This window comes from Pleurodeles waltl, chromosome 10 (genome assembly GCF_031143425.1).
Source record: "Pleurodeles waltl isolate 20211129_DDA chromosome 10, aPleWal1.hap1.20221129, whole genome shotgun sequence".
Classification (NCBI taxonomy): domain Eukaryota; kingdom Metazoa; phylum Chordata; class Amphibia; order Caudata; family Salamandridae; genus Pleurodeles; species Pleurodeles waltl.
Window position 1 is genome coordinate 12,682,249 of NC_090449.1, and position 23,923 is coordinate 12,706,171.

At 52.8% G+C, this 23,923-nt stretch overlaps 1 protein-coding gene across 10 annotated transcripts in view; it reads left to right on the top strand.

Annotated features, from left to right (window-relative positions):
- Positions 1-16,775: 16,775 nt before the first annotated feature.
- Positions 16,776-23,923, top strand: part of ATP2B3 (ATPase plasma membrane Ca2+ transporting 3) — a 536,302-nt gene continuing 529,154 nt past the window's right edge. For 3 of the 10 annotated variants that reach the window (XM_069209391.1, XM_069209396.1, XM_069209390.1), the window contains exon 1: positions 16,917-17,118. The gene's annotated coding sequence lies outside the window, so the exon portion shown is untranslated. Of the gene's footprint in view, positions 17,119-23,923 lie in introns of all 10 variants that reach the window. The other 7 variants (XM_069209399.1, XM_069209393.1, XM_069209397.1 and 4 more) reach the window with 6 other exon arrangements.

Here is a 23,923-nt window from a genome sequence, read left to right on the forward strand (position 1 = left end):
ACAACTTTGTTTTTTTTAATGCACCACTGTTGTAGGTTTGCCATTGTTATTTATGCAGTTTAGTTATGCAGCTGTAGAGCTGTGGTGTTGTTGCAGTTGCTTTGTTGCGTTGAGCCATTGTGCATATACCTTTAGTACTGTAGATGTGCAGCTGTAGCGTCCTGCTGGTTATATAGTCATACGGTTCTAGTTGAAGAGTGTGCAACTGGTTTTTACTTTTTGATATGATGAGATGCCCTGTGGCAGCATCACCTACGTTTATTTCATCTGGATTTTAAAAGACCAATTTCCTGTAATCACTTTAAAAAAATTATTTTATCTGTTTATGAACAGTAACACTGGTCTGTTGCTTTGTGAGTGCAATGATTTTAAATAATCATGCAATAACATTAATTTGTGTTGTCGCAGTCAGACAATTGCACCATTTTTGTAGTTGGGCAGTTCTGCAAGTAATGATTGTTACAGGGTTCTTGTAGTGGGACAACAATGATATAATGACTGAGTGATATCATTTTGCAGTTATAGAGCTGATGCAGTTGCACAAATGCTGTCTGTAGAACTGTGTGAGTTTTGCCGGTGTCAAGGGGCTGTGTTGTCATTGTAGAGTTGTATTGTTTTAAGTGTACAATTTTACTGCAGTAGTATTATTGTAATCTTGTTAATAAAAGGTATCACAATAGGTGGTTTGAATATGGCTAGTTAATCCCATAAATGCAAAAAAGGCTACAAGGGCTGATAAATAAACTTTAATCATGCCTACTGCAAGGCCTTGCTGGGGCAACGACAAAACAAACAACAGGATATACAACAGCTAAGCTTGCAAGAGGTCTGTGTTGCAGACTCCACACCAGGCCACAAATTTGTCCCAGCGTCAAAGAACTTTGTGGAAGGACATCAGATGGCCAAGATAACATCCACCTCTTCAAGAGGCAAATGGAATGTAGGCACCTGCAGCTGCTCAGTCCCCATACAGGGATGTGTGGAGTGCACATGCACAGGTGAGAGACGTCACCCTGCTGCAGCGGCAGGAGACCCCAGTGGAAACCTGACTGTAGCGCAAATGCTTAGAAGTTCTGGGTAACACATTGTCCTTGTCCAATCCAGAGTCACCAAGATGACTTGGGGCCAGTCATTCAATATCTTTTTCAGAACTCGGGCAGGAGAGGCAGGGGTGGGAAGGTGTACAGGAGTCCCGTGTTCCATTGCATCTGGAGTGCATCTCCGAAGGAGTTCTTGCTAAAATGACAACGCACAAAACCTTTATCTCTGCAAGTTTTCAATGGTGATAAAAAGATAGCCAGGCTTTTCCACACTCCAGGAAGATGCCACCTCAGGATGTAGGTGCCATTCCTGATCTGTCGGATGCCTCTGGCTGAGCTTGTCTGCCATCTCATTCATGGAGCCTGCTGTGTGATTCACTATCAAGGAAATACCGTGTTTCACCACCCAACTCGAGAAGTGCATAGCTTCTTGGTAGAGGATCCACTACCACACCCTACCCTGCTTGTTGCAGTACCACGTGCATGGTGATGTTGTCCGTGGGAACCTGCACCAGCCGCCCACTAATGGATGGCAGGAAGGCATTCAACACTAGAGGAGTGGTCCGCACCTCCTGCAAGTTGATATGCAGCTGAGTTTCCACCATGGGCCATAGACCAACATCCTCTGATTGGCACCTCTCCCTGATGGCCTCCCCAGGCCAGCAATGATGCATTCATCACAACGGTCAACGCTTGATGCAGTAGGGAGAGGGCTCTGTGTCAGTGCAACTGAGATTGAGCAGCCACCACTGCAAATCGTGTGCCGTGTCCTCTGAAATCTGAGTGGCATTGACAGGTTTCCTTGGTGCTGGGTCCATTAGAATTTCAAATTCCATTGCAACGTCCGCTTGTGTCTCCTGGCATAGTCAACAAGGAGGATGTAGCAAGCTAAAACGCTAAGAAGCTTTAGACTACCCTCACTGAAATCCAGAACTGAGGCTGAAACTTCAGGGTTTGTAGTCCAAATGCCCTGGACTCATTGTAGCAGAGGGAAGGGCCTGAACTGAACCACTTTCAGGACAGCATCATGAAAAGAAGCCTCTGTGAACGAGTTGGGGCAACTTCATATTGTTGATCATGAATACAAATGATGTCAGGAGATTAATCATCGTCTGGAGGTGGTCCATGACTGACTGTGACAAACCCGCCTTCAACAGCCAGCAGCTGAGGCAAGGGAAAACTGGTATACCTGATCTCTTTCATGAACATCCTAGGGCCCTGATTCACAAAGGTAAACTTCCACATTTGTGTACATTCATAATTGTTGCTATACAAAAAGGTATTTTATGAGTGGTATCTTTATGACTATGGGGTCTCCGCACAAAACAAAGATAGAAGAGTCATCCTTTTATGTGCAGAGACCCCACACTCATAAAGATGCTGCTAGTAAAGTACCTTGGTGAATAGTAAATGATTGTAAACTTACACAAAAGTAGAGGTTTATCTTTGTGAATCAGCCCCTAGGCGTTTAAATTAATTTAACATTATTTCCTGCGAGGTTTTATTGTAATCTCTTTGGGAGGGTGCTGTAATACCAGTGGCTGACCATCTGTGTTTCCAGACTTAGGGGGTCATTATGAGCACAGCGGTAAACATCGCCGTGTTCATGCTGGCGGTCTTTCTATAGACCGCCAGCCCTCTTGAGACCCCGCCAACCGCATAAAGGAGCCGCAGGCCGGGACATTGCCGACGGCTCCACATAGAGCCCTCGTCAATGCCTCAGTGCGGCGGGTGAAGCAACACCCGTCACGCAGATCACTGCCCGTGACCTGCATGACGGGGCTGTGCACGGGGGCCCCTGCCCTGTCCATGCCAAGTGCACAGAGCACCCCTTCCGCCAGCCTTTCCCTGGTGGGGAAACCCTCCAGGGAAAGGCTGTGGGAAACAGGGTACATTATCCGAAGGGCAGCGCTGCCTTGTCGGATAATGTAATCTGTCATCGTTAGGCTGCCTGTCGGCGGTAGCCTGGCAGTGGCGGAGGGCCGCCACAGGGGGCCCTCCCTGTGTTCGTAATATGGCAGGTCAGACCGCCATCCGCTGCCGCTGGCATGGCGGTCTGAACCGCCAAGAACATAATGACTCCCTTAATACTGTGTTGTAAGAAGCTGGCTTTTTTATATGATATTCAAAATGAGATATACTGTGCAAAAAGTCCAGGGGTTCCCTTACTAGTGTACAAAGGATTGCTCTAGCAATACCAAAGTGCTCTTTTAGGGGTTAGTGTGGCCGAGCAGCCTTAGGCTTGTCAGAGGGGAGTGTGGGACATCTGCAAATACACACACAGTCAATAAATGAGACACGACTCAAGAAGGAGATCCACACCAATTTACAGAAATAACAAGTATCTTCATATATGTTTTGGCACCAGAATCAATACGATCAGGTAAGTACGTTTTGCAAGAGAAATAGTTTGAGGTTTCAAAAGACAACAAAGTGCATTTTTCAGATGAGGCAAAGTTACCCTCTGGAGGAAGAGGAAGTACTGCACGCAGGTATAGTACAGCGACTTACGGGAACAATCTCATGGACTCAAGGTACGTATTAGTCAAGGATCAAGCCACGCCAACAGGTCACACCGGGCAGCTCTGAGGTGGCTGGGTGCAGAGGTGTGGTATGGTGTCGGTTGCCCACTTTTAGTCTATGGGGATTGGTCCAGTTACAACGAGGCTGCAGGTTTGGACTGGGAGGCCAGTCGGCTGAACCAGCAAGTGCGCTCAGCTCTCAGAATGCCGGGGATACCAGTGGCCCTCTTCTCCTCAGTCGGGGGAGCCCAGGTGTAGAAGTGCAGTGGACCGTGGAGTTTCCATCACAGGAGGTGGTCAGGGTTAAGGAGAGGGAGGCTACAGGCTCCGGCTTGAAGGCCACCGAGGGGAGGCCCATGATGGACTTTGTCTCTGGAGAGGCTGGGGACCACGCTGGCACCACTGGCACACTTCAACACAGGACTAGGAGGCTCAGGCGGAGTGGTGCAGGTTTTGGGGGTCTAGAGTCCTCTTCAGTGTTTCGTGGGTGCCTGCAAGGGTTCAGGGGAGCAACTGTGCTGCTCCACTGGCATTCCTTGTGCGGAGGTGAAGGCTGGTGGTCCTCCCAGGCTCTTTGAAGTTTCAGCAGCTGGAGGACGAAGCAGCTTTGGGACAATTGTGGAAGTCAGCAGGCAGGCTGGCAGGGTTGGTGCTGAGTCCATCACTGGTCTTCAGTTCTTGTTTTTGCGTCTCTGGAATGCCCTTCTTCTTCAGGTCAGTGGCATCTGATGTCTTGTTGTTGTGCAGTTGCTCACCTCTAGTGCTGTGGTTGTGCTGTTGTTGATGTCTGCTGCAGATAAAAAAGGATGTAGTTTCAACAGGGCTTACGTACAGCGAGTATTCCCAACAGATGGATGAATACACTGCATGTCGGTACATCCGGAGAGGTGGCTTTATTAAGAGCATTGTGGGCATGGGGAATCTGCCAACTGTGGTGGGTTCCACATCTGCTTTTCTGCTCTGACTATCCTCTCCAGTGTGCTATGGGGTGGCAGACACACCACCATGATAGACATTCTGGTTCTGCCATTGATTTCACTGCGTTAAAATGGCCCCACTTCACTAGGTGGTGATACCACCTCTAAGCTGAATAAGTGTAGGCAGGAACTCATGGAATTTCACTGCTTGGAATTCCACAAAGTTAGAGAAAAACTGCAGGATTCCATTGAATTTTAGCGACAGGAGTAAAAAATGCATGTAGCACTGCCCCTAATGCAACTTAGCATCAAAAGTGTGTTCTGCACTGAAAAATCAGCACAAATGTTTACACGCTGCACAAGAGCACACAATCATTTGAGTTGCTTTTACTGACACTCAAGTAGAAAATCTACTAAGAAGCATCAGTCCCACCACAACTGCTCGTGTTGGAGAATCATACCAGAATGCTTCCTAGCAGCGGAAATTGCCAAATCTCGCTCACACTCTCTAGCTTGTTCGCTGGAGCCTCGCATTGTTCCTGTTGTCATAGTGTTGCTCGAACGACAAAAAAGTTCTGCCACATTGCAATCTGCACAATTTGACTGGAACTCAGCATTAAAAGAGTAATGTGCAGTCACCAAATTCCTCCAATTAAAAATTCTGCCCGGAGCTAATGTGGCTTGTTCATCTTTTCTGAAGAAGTGATCCTCATGAAAAGCCACCAGGAAAAGAATGGTGGGCTTTAGGAAAAAGGTTTGTAGAGTGCCACTAAACTGCTGGGAAAGATCCTTGGCATGTTAGGGAAACGAGACGAGTGGACATTGGCCATGTGCTCTCATGTTTGGGCATTCTCAGGACTTCAAAACAGTTAGTGATTTTATCACCCTTATTGATAAATTATCCACCTAAATGTGTCTCTACTAAAATGGCTTCTACCAATAAGGAGAGCACACTTTGGTGGGGAACGGTCTGCAGCCCTATTGGACAACCATAATATGCAGATCAGCTACCACTGACTTGGCAATTGATGTAAGTTGTTGGCTGCAAAATTACAGATCATCAGCCTTCACTTGGCAACAGCCCTGCTCACTCAATGGCTCGTCTTCAGCCCATTCACACTTCTGGCAGCTCCCCTAACTGGGCATTTTGGGGACACCTCACCAGGAATATTGCCTGTCTTACTGTTATGTTGTTATGTTGATTTATATAGCGCACTAATCACCCAAGAGGGTAGCAGGCACTTGGGAATGTGTGCAGCGTGTGTGGTCCCCAAGGTTCTTATACAAAGAGCCAGGGCTTCGACTTCTTGCGGAACTCATGAAGTGAGGAGGGTTGCGGGAGGTCAATCCATGTCTTGGGTGCCATTTTCATGATGGAGAGTTGGGCATAGTCGCATCGTGAAAGAAGCACAGATCAGCTCCAGACCATCAGTGACAGAAAAATAAAGTTCAGACTGCTCCTGTGTGTTGAGCTAAGCAAGCAGTCACAAATGCACTACACATTCTGCTTCATTGGGTTCCGGAGCCATGTTAGAGAGTCGAGCTTGCCATCAAGGGCCTCACCTCTTCAACAAAGCGCAGTAATCATATACTCTAATGAGCAGACAGTCAGTCCCAGAGCCCAGCACTGACTCTAGAGTGTGACTGACAGCACGGTGCTCCACTACAGTCAATCACCATGCAGCTGCCATTGCACAGGCTGGTCATGCTGAAGACCCCCACAGTCCAGCACCCCAGGTGGGTGCCCGGCCCGTCATGAGTGCCGCAGGAAAGGAACAGTGGAGTGTGATGCTGGTCAGTGTCTCGAGCTAGAGCAGGAAAGAGGAGAGAGATAGGTAGAAATATACCTCAGTTACTGCAGAGGCTTGGCTTGCCCCTATGCATGTGCCTCTTGTCTATGTGTGTGTGAGTGCATCTATATGTGTGTGTTTCCACGTACGTGTGTTGGACCTGGCCCTTCTTGCAGGGTTATCCCCAAACGTTTTACCTTCTGCCTCCTATTTTTCCTGACCTGTTTTTGTTGACTTTAGGACTCTGGGCACTTTACCATTGCTAACCAGTGCTAAAGTGCATATGCTTCCTGTCTAAAATGTATTGGTGATTGGTTTATCCATGATTGGCATATCTGATTTACTAATACGTCCCTGGTATAGTGCACCTGGTATGTCCAGGGCCTGTAAATCAAATGCTACTAGTGGGATTGTGGAACTGATTGTGCCACCCACATGAGTAGCCCTGGAAACATGGCTCAGGCCTGCAATTGCAGTGTCTGTAAGTGCAGTTTTAAACAGCCATTTCAATCTTGCAAGTTAACCCATTTGCCAGGCCCAAACCTTCCATTGTATTACCTGTAAGTTACCCCTAGGGTAGGCCAAAGGTAGCCCCATGGGCAGGGTATTTAAAAGGTAGGACATGTACTGGTGTGTTTTACTTGTCCTGATAGTGAAATATTGCTTATTTAATTTTTCATTATGGGAAGACCTATCTCTCCCATAGTGTAACATGGGGGTTGCCTTGAAATATCTTTTAAGTCTAATTTCCCATTGGCAGCAGATAGAGATATTGAGTTTGGAGTCTGAACTCACATTTTAAAACTACATCTTTTGGTGAAGTTGGTTTTGAAATTGCAAGTTTGAAAATGTCACTTTTAGAAAGTGGACATTTTCTTACTTAACCATTCTCTGCCTCTGCCTGTCTGTGGAATACATGTCTGGGACAGGATGGCAGTTGGGTTGTGTGTGCATTCACTCTGGACAGTCACACAGAGGGAGCTGATGAGTGCCCTGTATATCTTGATAGACTCTCAGCAGGCGGACGAGTCTTCCTGAAAAAACAGAAAGGGAGCACCCTGCCTCACACTCCCGCATGCAGTCAGCCCCAGTGCAGCATGGTAGATGCAGTACAAGTTCATTTTTATCCATAGAGTAAACTAACATTTTTCACCTTAGTAGGTGCAGCAAGTGCTGTAAATCTCTGGACATGTGTTTCTGGGTTCAGTCCTTCATCAGCAGAGAGCAGCTTTGTCTGTAGGGTTGCTGGAAATGCTGCCAAAAGTCCTCTCAGGTTTGTGTACCACTCACTGGCACGCGGGTGCTTAACCAGAGCTCGTCAGCTCATTGGCCCAAGAGAGCCTTCTTAAACAGGAAAAACAGAAAAGGAGCACCCTGCTCACACTTCAGCATGCAGTCAGCCCCATGCATTTACCATGATGCATTGGGGCTGACTGCATGCTGGAGTGTGAGGCAGGGTGCTCCCTTTCTATTTTCCCATTTTTTGACGGGTCTTCCTGGGCTAATGCAATGGAGGAGCTGACACTTGCACTTGAATAGGGCTGTGCCTGTCCCCTCAAAACGCTGTCTCCAACCCCCTGCAGTGTGTCTGGGGCCAGGGCAGGGAAATGTAGGGTCTTGTGCACTAAGAAGACTTCTCTTTGAAGTTTGCCTACTTCAAAGACAGAAATGGGTATAAGTACTGGGCCCCCGAACCACATAATTAGAACACTTCTGGCCTGATGACATTCTGCCAGGAAGAGGAGCTGGATGCTGTAGGTGGAACTGCCAGCCTACCTGTTGCTTTGATGTGCTGGCCTGCTGCTTTCTGCTTCTTTCCTGGGATTGAAAGGACTGGACTTGGCTTTCTACATCCTGCTTTCCAAGGTTCTCCAAGGGCTTGAACTGAGCTTGCCTCCTGTAAAGGAGTCTCAGAGACATCAAAGACTTCATCTGCCAGCGCCTTGGCTCTCTTGCTGAGAGTCCTGGCTTTTGCCAATTGGTGCCAAATCCAGTTCCTGGGCACTTGACAGTGAGCTCTTGTGCAATCAAGAAGAAACCAAGCACTTCGACTCCAGAGTGGATCTGGAGCCACTGTTCGACATCATGATGCTGCCTTCACTGGAGCCATGGTCCCCACTGAATGCCACTACTGCAACCAACGCCGCAGACCCGATTCTGCCGCAGTACCTCCAAAAGCCCACCACAACGTGAGTCCAGAGCGCCGTGTCCCCGACGGCCATGGCACCTGACTCTGCCACAGCACCTGTGGCCCATGGTGTGATCGAAACACTGAAAAGTTGATGCCTCGTATCTTGACCTGCTGGATTCATAGACCTTGCATTAGGAACCAATGCCTCACCACCGATGCTGCATCACCTCCCTTGTATCATTTACTTCATCTTCTGGCCACTGGAACCGAAATTGGACTCTTCAGTAACCAACAAGCTACATCCCCAGTGATGACTTTGCTTTGCAACGTTGTTTCTCCAACTCCTTCCAGCAACTGCAACATTTCCCCAGCTGTGCATCCTCTGAGGTCAGCGAGACTTCAGCCTGCAGCAAGAAACAAGAAGGAATCTCCCTTGGAGTGAAGGAATCACTTCCCTGCATCTGCAGGCACCAACTGCAAAGACAACTGGTTGCATAGATCTGTTCTCCTCTGGGACCACATGGATCCTGCATCACAGCTGGTAGTATGCAAGGTCCTCTTGGTCCTCTCTGCCTGTTTTCCATCTTGGGAGACAGTAAGCCCTTGCCTCTCCTTGCAGGATAGTACCTCTGTGCTCCGTGACTCTTGCAGCTACCAAGGCTCTTGCTCCAAGGGATCTTCAGGTTCAGAGTGGCCCCAGCCTCCAACACTTCTTCTTGCAAAGCACAGTCTCCTCTCTGCTGCTCCAGTGATATGGGACTCTTCTTCGGGTGTGCCGAGTGGGCCTCACTGCAACTTAATATGCCTGCTACCAGTGGGTTATCTATGGGGGCTGTGACTGCTTCTGTTGGCTCTCTCGACTGCTGAGGATCAGCCCGGTCTTCCCACCTAGGGTCGAGTCCCCAGGGCCTTGCTGGTCCTCTTTAGCCTTGCAACTCTTTTTTTGCTCCTCTTGCATTTGCCAAGGCGTGTTGATGGTTCTCCGCACCACTGATCCCCTGGAACCCAACAACCAATGTGGGACACCATCTGCACCTCTCCAAGGACTCCTCTTCAGCTCCTGGGCTCCACAGCTGGTCTTCTTTTCTCCTCATTAACCTGGTTCTGCATCAAGGGAAGGGCGGGTAGTGGCTCCTGCCCCCGTTGGACACTCCATAGTGGACTGGACTCTGTCCTCTTCTTATGCAGGTCATCTTTGACTGGAATCTACCTTTGGTTCCTCTTTGTCTGGTCCTTTTCTTCTGCAATCCTTTTTCCAAGTCCTCCTGTTAGTTCCTGGGAAGACCGTGTACTTACCTCTGCCCTCCTGGTCACTGGGGATCACTCAGGTACTCATCTCTTGGGGTTCCTAGTTTCTCCAGCTCCTCTCTAACTCCACATCCTTGGGTGGGGGGGGGGCTGTATCTCCCATTTCACTTTCTTAATATTCCCTTAGGGCCCTTGCTATTTTCACTAAGTATTGCCAATGCTTGTTGTTTCTAAGCTATTTACTGATTGCTATTATACATAATTAGTGTCTACTTACCTCCAGTTGGGGGAAACTGCCTATATATATTCCAGTGTTGTGTTACTATAATAAAGTACCTTTATTTTTGTAACACTGTGTGTTTTCTTTCATGTGTGATAGGTTGCTGTGTGACTATAGGTGTATTGCATAAGCTTTGTATGACTCCTGGATAAGTCTTGGCTGCTCATCCACAGCTACCTCTAGAGAGCCTGGCTTCTAGGCACTGCTTATACTCACTAATAGGGGATACCTGAACCTGGTATAAGGTGCCAACACCACAGGTGTCCACCACACACCAAGCCAGCTTCCCATACTTATTGTTCACAATGCAATGTGGATCAATGCTCTGATTTTATCAGAGTAAGACTTTCCAGCACCAATCACCAGATTCCACCTCCTATCAACCTCCCCACCCGAGCAGCAAGAAGGTGTGGACATCAAAGCTTTGTAGGGTCACTACAGAAAAATCTGAACTGGTCAGGGCAGTGGTTCCCAACCTGTTGTGCCGGCACCCTGGGGGGTCTAAGAAGTCTCCTCAGGGGGTCCTTGAAGGCTTAGAAAATTAAATAATATGAACAGATCAAAAAACTGTATATAAATAAAGTGGCTAAATGTACAATTGAAAATGTAGTGTGAATGTCAAGTCATTTGAAATTGGACACTAAATATTAAATTATTATCCTCAGATTGGTTCGCGGGAGCCGTGCAGGTGCGTCAAACAGAATATAGTACGGACGATGTGCGGCTTCAATTGAATTTAGAAAGGCTCCAATCTTCCTAATATTTTTGTTTGTTTATATTTGTTTGCAAATTAAATAAAATGTTTATCACTTGTGTATGTACTTGATGAATGCTTGTATCTGTTTTTATTTCTGCATTGTTTTGTGGTTCAAATCATCAACAATGTTGGACCCTGGGTCCACGGCTTTCAGTTATGACTCAGTAGGGGTCACCAGATTTCAATAATTATTCAGTGGGGGTCCCCGCATTCCAGTAATGATAAAGTGGAGGTCCACAGAAGTCAAAAGGTTAAGAACCACTGCTCTAGGGGCATCAGGTAGAGTTTAATGGAAGGGAAACCCCTTCCCATTATGGAAGAAGTTCTAAACACTGAGAGGAATTAGGGGGAGCATTCAATGGGTGGGTATCCTCCACAATACTATCCCTCTGCCCTCTGGTAACTGGAGGATGCTCCATTTCCTCCAAAACCAAACTCAGGCCCTGTGACTGCAAGTGCTCAGTTGCCCATGAACCAATAGTGCTTCACAAAGGAAATTCAGACTCAGATTCAAATGAGTAATGGTGGGAACAATGGTGATGGTGGTGATTGGTGTGGGGGTGTGATAAGGATGGTGGGAGTGGTGATGGAGAGATTGTGATGATGATGTTGGGTGTGGTGGTGGTGATTATAGGGATGAAGAACATGTGTTGATGATGGTGGTTATGATGATACATGAGCGATGGCTCTGGTGATGGAGTTCGTAATGGTGAAGAAGGTGGTGCTGATGTTGATGGTGATGATGATGGGTGTGGTGGTGGAAGGCAATAGTGGCAGTGGTGATGGAGTGATTGTGATGGTGGTGATGGATGTGGTGATGTTGTATGAGTGATAGTGCTGGTGATGGAGTTACTAATGGTGAATGGGTGATGCTGATGCTGGAGATGGTAATGTTGAAATTGGGGGTGGTGCTAGGGATTGTGGGAGTGGTGATGGAGAGATTGTGATGGCGCTGGTGGAAGTGATGATGATAGAGATGGTGGCAATGAAGAGCTTGTGTTGATGTTGGTGGATGTGATGATATATGAGTGATGGCTCTGGTGATGGAGTTAATAATGGTGAAGAAGATGATGCTGATGTCAGAGGTGGTGAGGATGGTGGTGGTGGTGGTGCTGGGCATTGTGGCAGGGCTGATGGAGTGATTGTGATAGTGGTGATGTATGTGGTGGTGTCACGAGTGATAGCGCTGGTGATGGAGTTAATAATGGTGAAGAAGATGATGCTGATGTCAGAGGTGGTGATGGTGGAGGTGGTGATGGAGGTGCTGGTGATAGTGCTAGTAGTGGGTAAGGGATAGTGCTGATATAGAAGTCCTGATGGTGACAGTAAATGGGTTGATGAGTTTAATGGTGGGGGTGGTGAAGGTGATGTGGTAGGGGTGAGTGATCATGATGACGTTGGTGACTGTGGTGTCAGTGGTGAAAATTGGTGAAATGGGTGGTCTGGTGGTTATGGAAGTCATGCCGGTGAATGGAGTGATGGAAGTGTTGTAGATGGTGATGTGGAGGAGGTAATTCTGGTGGTGGTTGTCAGTGGCAGTGAGGGTGATGTTAGGGCAGTGATGGGGATGATGCAGGTGTGTCAGGGTAGTATGGAGGTGGGGAAGGTGTGCCAGTGATGCTGGTGATGGAGTTGGTGGGGCTGTGGAGTTTTTGGTAAGAGTGATGTGGGACCATTAGGCTGCTGGTTGTGGTGTTAGTAATGGCAGTGAGAGCTAAGGTGATGTGGAGGTGCTTGTGAATGATGCTGAAGGCTGCGGTGCGATAGAAACTGATGTGTGTTGGGGGGAGATAGGGGTGTAAAGGTTGCCTGGTGGTGACATCGCAGGGTATGTGTGGTGGTGGTGGAGATGAGTGTTTATCCTGGTGATGAGAGATAATTTGATGTTAGTGGTTGTGGAGGGGATGCAGTGGTTGTCATGATGGTGAGAATGAAGGTAATATGTGGTTTGGGGGTAGGTATAGGTGGTTGCCCTGGCACAGTACTGAAGGTAATGTAAAGGGCTGCGATACTGATGGTGTGGTTACAGTGAAGGTGACGATGGATGTGGTGCAGGTGCTTGTGATGCTGATAACCTTAGTGAGAGCAAAGGTGGTAATGGTGGTGGAGGAGGTGCTTGCGATAATAGTGACAGTGGTGCGAGTGAAGGTGGTGATGGGTGTGGTGGAGGTACCTGTGATGATGATGACGGTGAGGGTGAAGGTGGTGTTAGAAGTCCTTGTGAGGCTGTTGGTGGTAGTGAGAGCGCAGGTGGAGATGGGTGTGGTAGAAGTGCCTGTAGTGGTGATGATGTTGGTGAGAGTGAAGGTGGTGTTGAGTGTGGTGGGCTTGCCTGTGATGTTGATGGTGAGAGTTAAGATAGTAATGGTGGTGAGAGAAGTATTTGTGATGCTGATGTTGTTGGTGAGAGTAATTGTGGTGTAGGAAGCCCTTGTGATGCTGACGGTGGTGATGAGAGAGGAGGTGCTGGTATAAAGGTGGCGGTGGGTACGGGATGTTGAGGCTGCCATGTCAGGTGGTTGAAGGTGGTGTTAGAAGTCCTTGTGATGCTGACGGTGGTGATGAGAGAGGAGGTGCTGGTATAAAGGTGGCGGTGGGTACGGGATGTGGAGGCTGCCATGTCAGGTGGTTGAAGGTGGTGTTAGAAGTCCTTGTGATGCTGACGGTGGTGATGAGAGAGGAGGTGCTGGTATAAAGGTGGCGGTGGGTACGGGATGTGGAGGCTGCCATGTCAGGTGGTTGAAGGTGGTGTTAGAAGTCCTTGTGATGCTGACGGTGGTGATGAGAGAGGAAGTGCTGGTGTAAAGGTGGCGGTGGGTACCGGATGTGGAGGCTGCCATGTCAGGTCCCTGAAGATGATGTTAGTTCGTAGTAGGGATGGTGTGGCTTTCCTGGTGGTGAGAGTGAAGGTGGTGATAGGTGGTAGCAGAAGTACCTGTAGTGCTGGTGACGGTGGGAGAGTGAGGGTGGTAATGATGGTGGTAGAGGTGATTGCACTGCAGATGACAGTGAGAGTGAAGTTGGTGATGATGGTGGAGGAGCTTGTGATGCTGACAACGCTGATGAGAGTGAAGGTGGTGATGGGCGTGGTAGAGATGCCTGTAGTGCTGGTGACGGTGGTGAGAGTGAAGGTGGTGTTAGAAGTGCTTGTGGTGCTGACGGTGGTGGTGAGAGTGGAAGTACTGGTGATAAAGGTTGCGGAAGGTACGGTATATGGAGGCTGCCATGTCAGGTGGATAGAAGGTGATGTTAGTTGGTGGTAGGAATGGTGTGCTTTATCTGGTTGTGAGATTGAAGGTGATGATGGGTGTGGTACAGGTGCTTGTGATGCTGATGATGTTGGTGGTGGTGGAGGTGCTTGTGAGGCACACAAAGGTGGTAAGAGTGAAGGTGTTAATGTTAGAGGTTCTTGTGAAGCAGATGACGTTGGTGAAAGTGCAGATGGTGATTATGGTGGAGGTGATGGTGGTGGAGGTGCCTGTGATTCTGAATACGCTGGTGAGAGTGCAGGTGGTGATGGTAGTGGAGGTGTTTGTGATGCTAATTATGCTGGTGAGAGTACAGGTGGTGATGGTGGTAGTAGAGGTGTTTGTGACGCTGATGACATTGGTGAGAGTACAGGTCGTGATGGTGGTGGAGGTGCCTGTGATTCTGAATACGCTGGTGAGAGTGCAGGTGGTGATGGTGGTAGTGGAGGTGTTTGTTACGCTGATGACGTTGGTAGGAGTGTGGGTGGTGATGGTGGTGAAGGTATTTGTGATTCAGATTATGCTGGTGAGAGTATTTGTGATGCTGATTACGCGGTGAGAGTGCAGGTGGTGATGGTGATAGCGAAGGTGCTTGTGATGCAGATGACGTTCGCGAGCGTGCAGGTGGTAGTGTTAATGCTGGCTGGAATTACCTGTGGTACTGATGTTGTAGTGAGAGTGCAGGTGGTGATGGTGGTAGTGGAGGTATTTGTGATGCAGATGACGTTGGTGGGAGTGCAGGTGGTGATGGTGATGGTGGTGGAGGTTCTTGTGATGCAGATGAAGGTTGTGAGAGTGAAGGCGTTAATGGTGGAGGTTCTTGTGAAGCAGATGATGTTGGTGAAAGTGCAGGGGCTGATGGAGGTGCTTGTAATGCAGATGATGTTGGTGAGAGCGCAGGTGGTGGTAGTTGAGGTGTTTGTAATGCTGATTACGCTGGTGAGTGCAGGTGGTGATGGTGGTAGTGGAAGTGTTTGTGATGCTGAGACGGTGGTGAGAGTACAGGTGGTGATGGTGGTAGTGGAGGTGTTTGTGATGCTGAGACGGTGGTGATGGTGGTAGTGGAGGTGTTTGTGATGCTGATTACGCTGGTGAGAGTGCTAGTGGTGATGGTGGTAGTGGAGGTGTTTGTGATGCAGATGACGTTGGTGGGAGTGCAGGTGGTGATGGTGGTAGTGGAGGTGTTTGTGATGCTGAGACGGTGGTGAGAGTGCAGGTGGTGATGGTGGGAGTGGAGGTGTTTGTGATGCTGAGACGGTGGTGATGGTGGTAGTGGAGGTGTTTGTGATGGTGAGACGGTGGTGAGAGTGCAGGTGGTGATGGTGGTAGTGGAGGTGTTTGTGATGCTGAGACGGTGGTGAGAGTGCAGGTGGGGATGGTGGTAGTGGAGGTGTTTGTGATGCTGAGACGGTGGTGATGGTGGTAGTGGAGGTGTTTGTGATGCTGAGACGGTGGTGAGAGTGCAGGTGGTGATGGTGGTAGTGGAGGTGTTTGTGATGCTGAGACGGTGGTGGGAGTGCAGGTGGTGATGGTGGTAGTGGAGGTGTTTGTGATGCTGAGACGGTGGTGAGAGTGCAGGTGGTGATGGTGGTAGTGGAGGTGTTTGTGATGCTGAGACGGTGGTGAGAGTGCAGGTGGTGATGGTGGTAGTGGAGGTGTTTGTGATGCTGAGGCGGAGGTGAGAGTGCAGGTGGTGATGGTGGTAGTGGAGGTGTTTGTGATGCTGAGGCGGTGGTGAGAGTGCAGGTGGTGATGGTGGTAGTGGAGGTGTTTGTGATGCTGAGGCAGTGGTGAGAGTGCAGGTGGTGATGGTGATAGCGGAGGTGTTTGTGATGCTGATGACGTTTGCGAGCATGCAGGTGGTAGTGTTAGTGCTGGAGTTGCCTGTGGTACTGATGTTGTTGTGAGAGTGCTGGTGGTGATGGTGGTGTTGGAAGCTCTTGTGATGCATGAGACGGTGGTGGGAGTGGAAGTGCTGGTGATAAAAGTGGTGGGCAGAGGACGTGTGATGCTGGTGACGGTGGTGAGAGTGAAGGTTGGTGGTGGTGTTGTTAGAAGCGCTTGTGTTGCTGGTGGATAGTGTGAGGTGCTGGTGTTGAGGTGGCGGTGGGTTCGGTATGTGGATGGAGGTTGCCATGTCAGGTGGTTGAAGGTGGCGTGAGTTGGTGCTATGGATGGTGATGTTTCCTGGTGGCGAGAGTGATGATGATGGTGGTGTTAGAAGCGCTAGTGTTGCTGGTGGATAGTGTGAAGTGCTGGTGTTGAGGTGGCGGTGGGCACGGTATGTGGATGGAGGCTTCCATGTCAGGTGGTTAAGGGTGACTTGAGTTGGTGGTAGGGATGGTTTCCTGGTGCTGAGAGTGAAGGTGGTGATGGTGGTGGAGGTGCTTGTGATGGTGGTGAAGGTGGTGACCATGAAGGTGGTAATGATGATGTTGTTAGACACGCTTGTGATGCTGGTGGATAGTGTGAAGTGCTGGTGTTGCGGTGGCGGTGGGCACGGTATGTGGATGGAGGCTGCCATGTCAGGTGGTGGAGGGTGGCGTGGGTTGGCATTAGGGATGGCGTGGTTTTCCTGGTGCTGAGAGTGCAGCTGGTTGGCACGGTTGGTTTTCGGTGAGGAAGGCGCTGCCGGGGGCTGCCTGCCCTCCCTCTGCAGGTAGGACTCAATGACAACCCAGCTCCCCCACTCCTCGAGCTTGGACGGTACCATCTTCAGGCGGAGGGGGGTCCGCGGCGAGGGATGCTCTTCCTCCGCCGCATCCCTCCCGACGCGCAGCCTCCCGGAGGCTCCCGCTGCCCCTTCCCAGCATCCTCGGCTGAGCACCGTCTGCACCCCCGTGCCAGGCGCCAAGGCAGGTGCCCGCGCCTGCCCCAGGGGAGGGGGACTCGGGGATTTTTTTTTTCAGGGAAGGGTTTGTCATCGAAATCCCCGCACCTCCTTCCTCCTCCGTCCCCTCCTCCCCTCCCTCCCGGGATGCTCAGACCTGCAGACGGAGCACAGTGCGGTCTAGCGCCTCCGTCCATGTGCCATGTAGCCCGCCAGCATCTCCCCGCTCCCTCCCCGTCCTCCCGCGAGCCGCTCCCCGCTCCCTCCCCGTCCTCCCGCCAGCATCCTCCAGTGGTACCCAGGCACCTGCCGACGCGCGGAGCCCAGCGCCCCGGCCGCGCCCTGCCATGGACCGGTGAGTACCCACCGACCTTGCGCCACCTTCAGCACCGTCTGCCCCCTGGTGGGGGTGCGGGTCCGCGGAGGGGACGCCGGGGGCTGGGGAGCCGCGGACAGTGGGGGGACCGAGGATGCTGCGGCGTCCCTTCGTCCTTTGGAGGTGACACCTCGGAGAGGAGGGGGGTGTCTTCTGTACCCGAGGGAGGTGTAGGAAGGTGGAAGAAACAGAAATGCACCGCATGAGGGCCGGGGAAGGGGTTCGGCGTCTCCCCTTGATTTCATGAGGTGCTCGCACGGCCAGTAGCGCAGACACACAGCCAGAGGTCTGGCGGTGCAGGCCGGCAATGCAGAGGGTGTGCGGAGAGGTCTGTGGGTCAGAGGACGTGTGCTGCGCGCTCCGGGGGTGCCCTGCGGATGGAGAGGGTGCTCACGATATGTGGTCCGAAGATGCGCTCTGTGTGTACGATATGTGATCCAAGGATGAATACGAGTGCAGAAAGTGTGCCATATGTCGTCCGAGGCTGAGGTCTGAGTGCAGACGACGTGTTTATGTGTGAACCAAGGATGCAGTCAGTGGATGCGGAGGGTGTGCGATCTGTGATCCACTGGAAGTGAAGTGGGTCTGCGATATGCGCTCCGAAGATGCGGTGGGTGGCTGCAGGGGGTGTGTGATATGCCCTTCGAGGATGTGGTCTGTCGGTGCAGTGGGTTTGCCATACTTGGTCTCAGGATGTGGTCTGTGGATGTAGAGGGTGCGCGGTGTGTGGTCTGAGGAAGGATGTCGATGGTGCGCGGTATGTGGTCTGTGGATGCAGGGGTCGGTCGGTTTGTGGTCTAAGGATGTGGTCTGTGGATGTAGCGGGTTTGCTCTACTTAGTCTCAGGATGTGGTCTGTGGATGCAGAGTGTGCGACATGTGGTCTAATGATGTGGTCTGTGGATGCGGAGGGTGAGCGGTATGTGGTCTAATTACGTTGTCGGTGGGTGCAGAGAGTGCGCAGTATGCGGTCCAAGGATGTGGTCCGTGGATGTAGCGGGTTTGCCATGAGTGGTCTCTGGATGTGGTCTGTGGATGCAGAGTTTTGCTGTATGTGGTTCAAGGATGTGGCCTGTGTGTGAAGATGGTTTGCTATACTTGGTCCCAGGATGTGGTCTGTGAATGCAGAAGGTGCGCGGTATGTGGTGCAAGAATGTGGCCTGTGGATGCAGAGGGCGCGCGGTCTGTGGCCTGTGGACGAAGAAGGTGCGTGGCCTGTGGATGCAGGGGGCGCGCGGACTGTGGCCTGTGGATGCAGAGAGCGCGCGGTCTGTGGACGCAGAAGGTGCGTGGCCTGTGGATGCAGAGGGCGCGCGGTCTGTGGACGCAGAGGGTGCGCGGTCTGTGGCCTGTGGATGTAGAGGGCGCGCGGTCTGTGGCCTATGGATGAAGAGGGCGCGCGGTCTGTGGACGCAGAGGGTGCGCGGTCTGTGGCCTGTGAATGCAAAGGGCGCGCGGTCTGTGGACGCAGAAGGTGCGTGGCCTGTGGCCTGTGGATGCAGAGGGCGCGCGGTCTGTGGACGCAGAGGGTGCGCGGTCTGTGGCCTGTGGATGCAGAGGGCGCGCGGTCTGTGGCCTTTTGGATGAAGAGGGCGCGCGGTCTGTGGCCTGTGGACGCAGAGGGCGCGCGGTCTGTGGACGCAGAGGGTGCGTGGCCTGTGGATGCAGAGGGCGCGCGGTCTGTGGACCATGGAGGTACGGCGCAGCATGTAGGCCAGAGACGCAGTGCACACGGAGTGAGACATTCCGGATACGGTGTGTGCTGCGCGGCCTAGGAATGGGGTCCTGGGGCGCAGAGCGTGCGAGGTGCACTCAGGGGGTACAGTCCCGGAGACAGTAGTCGTAGTATGCATTTTCGGGGATGGTGTCCGGCGGTGTAGAGGGTGCGTGATGCTGATCCAGGAATGTGGACCAGGGAGTCCAGAGGACGCGTCATGCTAGTCCGGGAATATAGTCCAGGGATGCAGATTTCACATGATGCTTGCTAGTCCAGGGATGTGGTACAGACTGTAAGTGATGCTAGTCCAGGGATGTGGTACAGAGGTACAGACTGTATGTGATGCTGGTCCAGGGATGAGGTACAGACTGTAAGTGATGCTGGTCTAGGGATGTGGTACAGAGATACAGACTGTAAGTGATGCTGGTCTAGGGATGTGGTACAGAGGTACAGACTGTAAGTGATGCTGGTCCAGGGTTATGGTACAGAGGTACAGACTGTATGTGATGCTGGCCCAGGGATGAGGTACAGACTGTAAGTGATGCTGGTCTAGGGATGTGGTACAGAGGCACAGACTGTAAGTGATGCTGGTCCAGGGTTATGGTACAGAGATGCAGACTGTAAGAGATGCTGGTCCAGGGATGTGGTACAGAGGTACAGACTGTAAGTGATGCTGGTCCAGGGATGTGGTACAGAGGTACAGACTGTAAGAGATGCTGTTCCAGGGATGTGGTACAGAGGTACAGACTGTAAGACATGCTGGTCCAGGGATGTGGTACTAAGGTACAGACTGTAAGTGATGCTGGTCTTGGAATATGGTACATAGGTACAGACTGTAAGTGATTCTGGTCCTGGGATGTGGTACAGAGGTACAAACTGTAAGTGATGCTGGTCCTGGGATGTGGTACAGAGGTACAGACTGTGTGTGATGCTGGTCCAGGGATGAGGTGCCGAGTGAATGATTTGGTTGTCGAGGGATGTGGTACAAACTGTGGGTAATGCTGTTTCAGGGATGAGGTACAGACTGTGTGTGATGCTGGTCCAGGGATGAGGTGCAGAGTGAATGATTTGGCTGTCGAGGGATGTGGTAGAAACTGTAGGTAATGCTGTTTCAGGGATGAGAGCCTACCATGTGGCAGTGGGGGCCCGGTTTGGCCTTGGGTTGTAGAGGGTTTCCGAAAAGAAGGCCGAGGCCGCGGCCCTGGAGCATGAGGTATGAGGTACGTGGGGTCGGGTCAGGGCCTTGGGTGTGCGCTGTGGGGGCCTGGATGCCGTCTGAAGAGGGGCTTTGCTCTTGAAAAACACAGATGCTGTATACTACATTCATAGTGCGCGCGGGACTACAAAGACCATGTGTTCGGTACTTCAAATACAGCGCCTGCGGTATTACACTGATAGTGCGTATGGCACTAGAAAGAGAGTGTGTGCGGTACTTCAAATATAGCGCCTGCGGTACTACACTGATGGTGCGTATGGCACTAGAAAGAGAGTGTGTACTTCAAATATAGCGCCTGCGGTACTACACTGATGCGGTACTTCAAATTTAGCGCCTGCGGTATTACACTGATGGTGCGTATGGCACTAGAAAGAGAGTGTGTGCGGTACTTCAAATATAGCGCCTGCGGTACTAAACTGATGCGGTACCTCAAATATAGCGCCTGCGGTAGTACACTGAAGGTGCCTATGGCACTAGAACGAGAGTATGTGCGGTACTTCACATGTAGCGCCTGCGGTGTTATGCTGATGATGCCGATAGCACTAGAAAGGGAGTGTGTGCGGTACTTCAAATATAGCGCCTGCGGTACTACACTGATGGTGCGTATGGCACTAGAAAGAGAGTATGTGCGGCACTACACAAATATGGCAATACAAAGAGAGCACTACAAAGGCAGTGCGTGCGGTAACACACGCGGTGCGTGCGTTGATGCGTGTAAGCAAGGGTCGGAGCAGCGGCCGGCGTTACCACCGAGGAGTGCCCTCCGCCTGGCCCCGACCCTAGTCCACCCACTCCCGGGGTGAGATGTGCTGAGGTGCTCTAACAAGCCTTGAGGCGCTTTATTCTCCATCCCCCGAAGTCTGTGCTCTGGCCGCCGAGGTGGGGTGCTGTAGTCCGCCCCCAGGGGCCATCGCCCCTCTAGGGGGCATTAACACTGAACACGAGGGTCAGGAGTGGGGTACGCGTGAGGCTGGTGCGGGGCTGTCCGGTGGGCACCGAGTGCGCCATCGGGGCCTCTGCAGCGCCCTCTCCGCCAAAGGACCTTCACAGTCCGCTGCGCCCTCGGAGGCGAGCGGCGCGGGGGAGGGCTATGGAGACGGAGGCCCCTGGACCCTGGAGGGGGGTCGGGGGGATCCCCGGCTCTGAAGGTACACCCCTGGAGGTGTGGGTCCCCGGCTCTGAAGGTACGCCCCCGGATGTGTGGGCCCCCGGCTCTGAAGGTACGCCCCTGGCCCCTGGAGGTGTGGGTCCCCGGCTCTGAAGGTACGCCCCTGGCCCCTGGAGGTGTGGGTCCCCGGCTCTGAAGGTACACCTCTAATCCTTGGATGTGTGGGTCCCCGGCTCTGAAGGTACGCCCCCGGATGTGTGGGTCCCCGGCTCTGAAGGTACACCTCTAATCCTTGGATGTGTGGGTCCCCGGCTCTGAAGGTACACCTCTAATCCTTGGATGTGTGGTACGCCCCTGCCTCCCCCGGAGGTGTGGGTCCCCGGCTCTGAAGGTACGCCCCTGGCCCCCGGATGTGTGGGCCCCCGACTCCGAAGGTACGCCCCTGGCCCCTGGAGGTGTGGGTCCCCGGCTATGAAGGTACGCCCCTGGCCCCCGGAGGTGTGGGTCCCCGGCTACGAAGGTACGCCACTGGCCCCCGGATGTGTGGGTCCCTGCCTCTGCAGGTACGCCCACGGAGGTGTGGGTCCCCGGCTCTGAAGGTACACCTCTAATCCTTGGATGTGTGGGTCCCCGGCTCTGAAGGTACGCCCCTGCCCCCCCCCGGAGGTGTGGGTCCCCGGCTACGAAGGTACGCCACTGGCCCCCGGATGTGTGGGTCCCTGCCTCTGCAGGTACGCCCACGGATGTGTGGGTCCTTGGTTCTGAAAGGTACACCCCTGGCCCACGCATGTGTGGGTCCCCGGCTATGAAGGTACGCCCCCGGATGTGTGGGTCCCCGGCTCTGAAGGTAGGCCTCTGGTCCCTGGATGTGTGGGTCCCTAGCTCTGAAAGGTACGCCCTGGCCCCTGAAGATGTGGGTCCCCGGCTCTGAAGGTACGCCCTGGCCCCTGGAGATGTGGGTCCCCGGCTCTGAAGGTACGCCCCTGGACCCTAGAGGTGTTCTTCCCCTGATCCCTGGGTGTGCGCGGTCCTCTGTCCTCCCTGCAGCTGTGTGTGGGTCACCTGCGCCTGTCGGCGCACCCCTCCCGTGCAGATGTGTGTCTTTCCCTGCCCCCTGCAGGCGTGTGTCCCTGCCGATGAAGGTACTACTTTGTCCCAAGCAGGCGTGGATTCCCTGCTGGTATGTGCGGTCCTCCGCCCATGCAGGTGAGTGCCCCCTGGCCATGCAGGTGTGTGCCTCTCGCTATGCACGTGTGTGCCCCCTGGCCCTACGGGTGTATCCCCACCGACACTGCAGGTTTGTGCCCACTGACTCTGCAGGTGTGTGCCCCCTAGCCCTGCAACTGTGTGTACCTTGACTTTGCAGGTGTGTGCCCCCGGGCCCTGCTGGTGTGTGCCTACTGACTCTGCAAGTTTGTGCCCCTGGCACTCCTGGTGTGTGCCCATGGCCCTGCAGGTGTGAGCCCATGGCCCTGCAGGTGTGTGTTCCCTGACTCTGCAGGTGTGTGCCCATGGCCCTGCAGGGATGTGCCACCTGGCCAGGCAGGTGTGTGCCCCCTGGCCCTGCAGGTGTGTTCCTCTCGCCCTGCGGGTGTGTGCGCCTTGGCCCTGCAGGTATGTGCCCTCTGGCCCTGCAGGATGTGTGCTCACTGGCCCTGCAGGTGTGTGCCCCCTGCCTGTGCGTGTACCCTGGCCATGCAGGTGCGTGCTTGTCGCCCTGCAGCTGTGTGCCTCTCAACCTGCAGGTGTGTGTCCCCTGGCCTTGCAAGTGTGTGCCCCCTGGCCCTGCAGGTGTGTGCTCCTGGCCCTGCAGGTGTGTGCCGCTCACCCTGCACGTGTGTGCGCCTTGGCCCTGCAGGTATGTGCCCTCTGGCCCTGCAGGATGTGTGCTCACTGGCCCTGCAGGTGTGTGCCCCCTGCCTGTGCGTGTACCCTGGCCATGCAGGATGTGTGCCCCTGCAGGTGTGTGCCTCACCCTACAAGTGTGTGCCTCTCGCCATGCACGTGTGTGCCCACTGATCCTGCAAGTGTGTGTCCTCTGGCCCTGTAGGTGTGAGTCCCCTGACCCTGCATCTGTGTCTCCCCTGGCCTTGCAGGTGTGTGCCCCCGGCACTGCAGATGAGTGTCCCCCGGTCCTGCAGGTGTGTGCCCACTGGCCCTGCAGGTGTGTCCCTTGGTCCTGCAGGTGTGTGCCCCTGACCTTGCAGGTGTGTGTCCCTGACCCTGCAGGTGTGTGCCCCTGACCCTGCAGGTGTGTGTCCCTTGGCCCTGCAGGTGTGTGTCCCTTGGCCCTGCAGGTGTGTCCCTTGGTCCTGCAGGTGTGTGCCCCTGACCCCGCAGGTGTGTGTCCCCTGCTTCTACGCGGGCCCCACCATCCAAGGCCAGTGCCTTTAACCAAAGGATTATACAACGAGGAGATAGTGTGAGACGGAGGGATTCTAGCGCCAAGCCCACCTGCTTCTGGCGGCGCCTAGAGCCCGGTGACGAGGATCACACGGGCACTAAGTGCGGTGCCCGCCCACCCCCACAGCCGATGCACTGCTGCATTGCAACCTCTTTTTTTATTCAACTGCAGGGTAGAGGGAGGGACCAGGGCAGCATCTCCAGCACGGAGCCGCCTGATTGGGTAACGCCGGGGAGTGACGTGCGGCGTCTCGGTGGGGATGGGGTGGGGGGGGCGTCCGTTGAAAGGATGGTGGTGCTGGGGGCAGTGGGGGTCCGCGGACGTCTGTGATGGGGGGTTG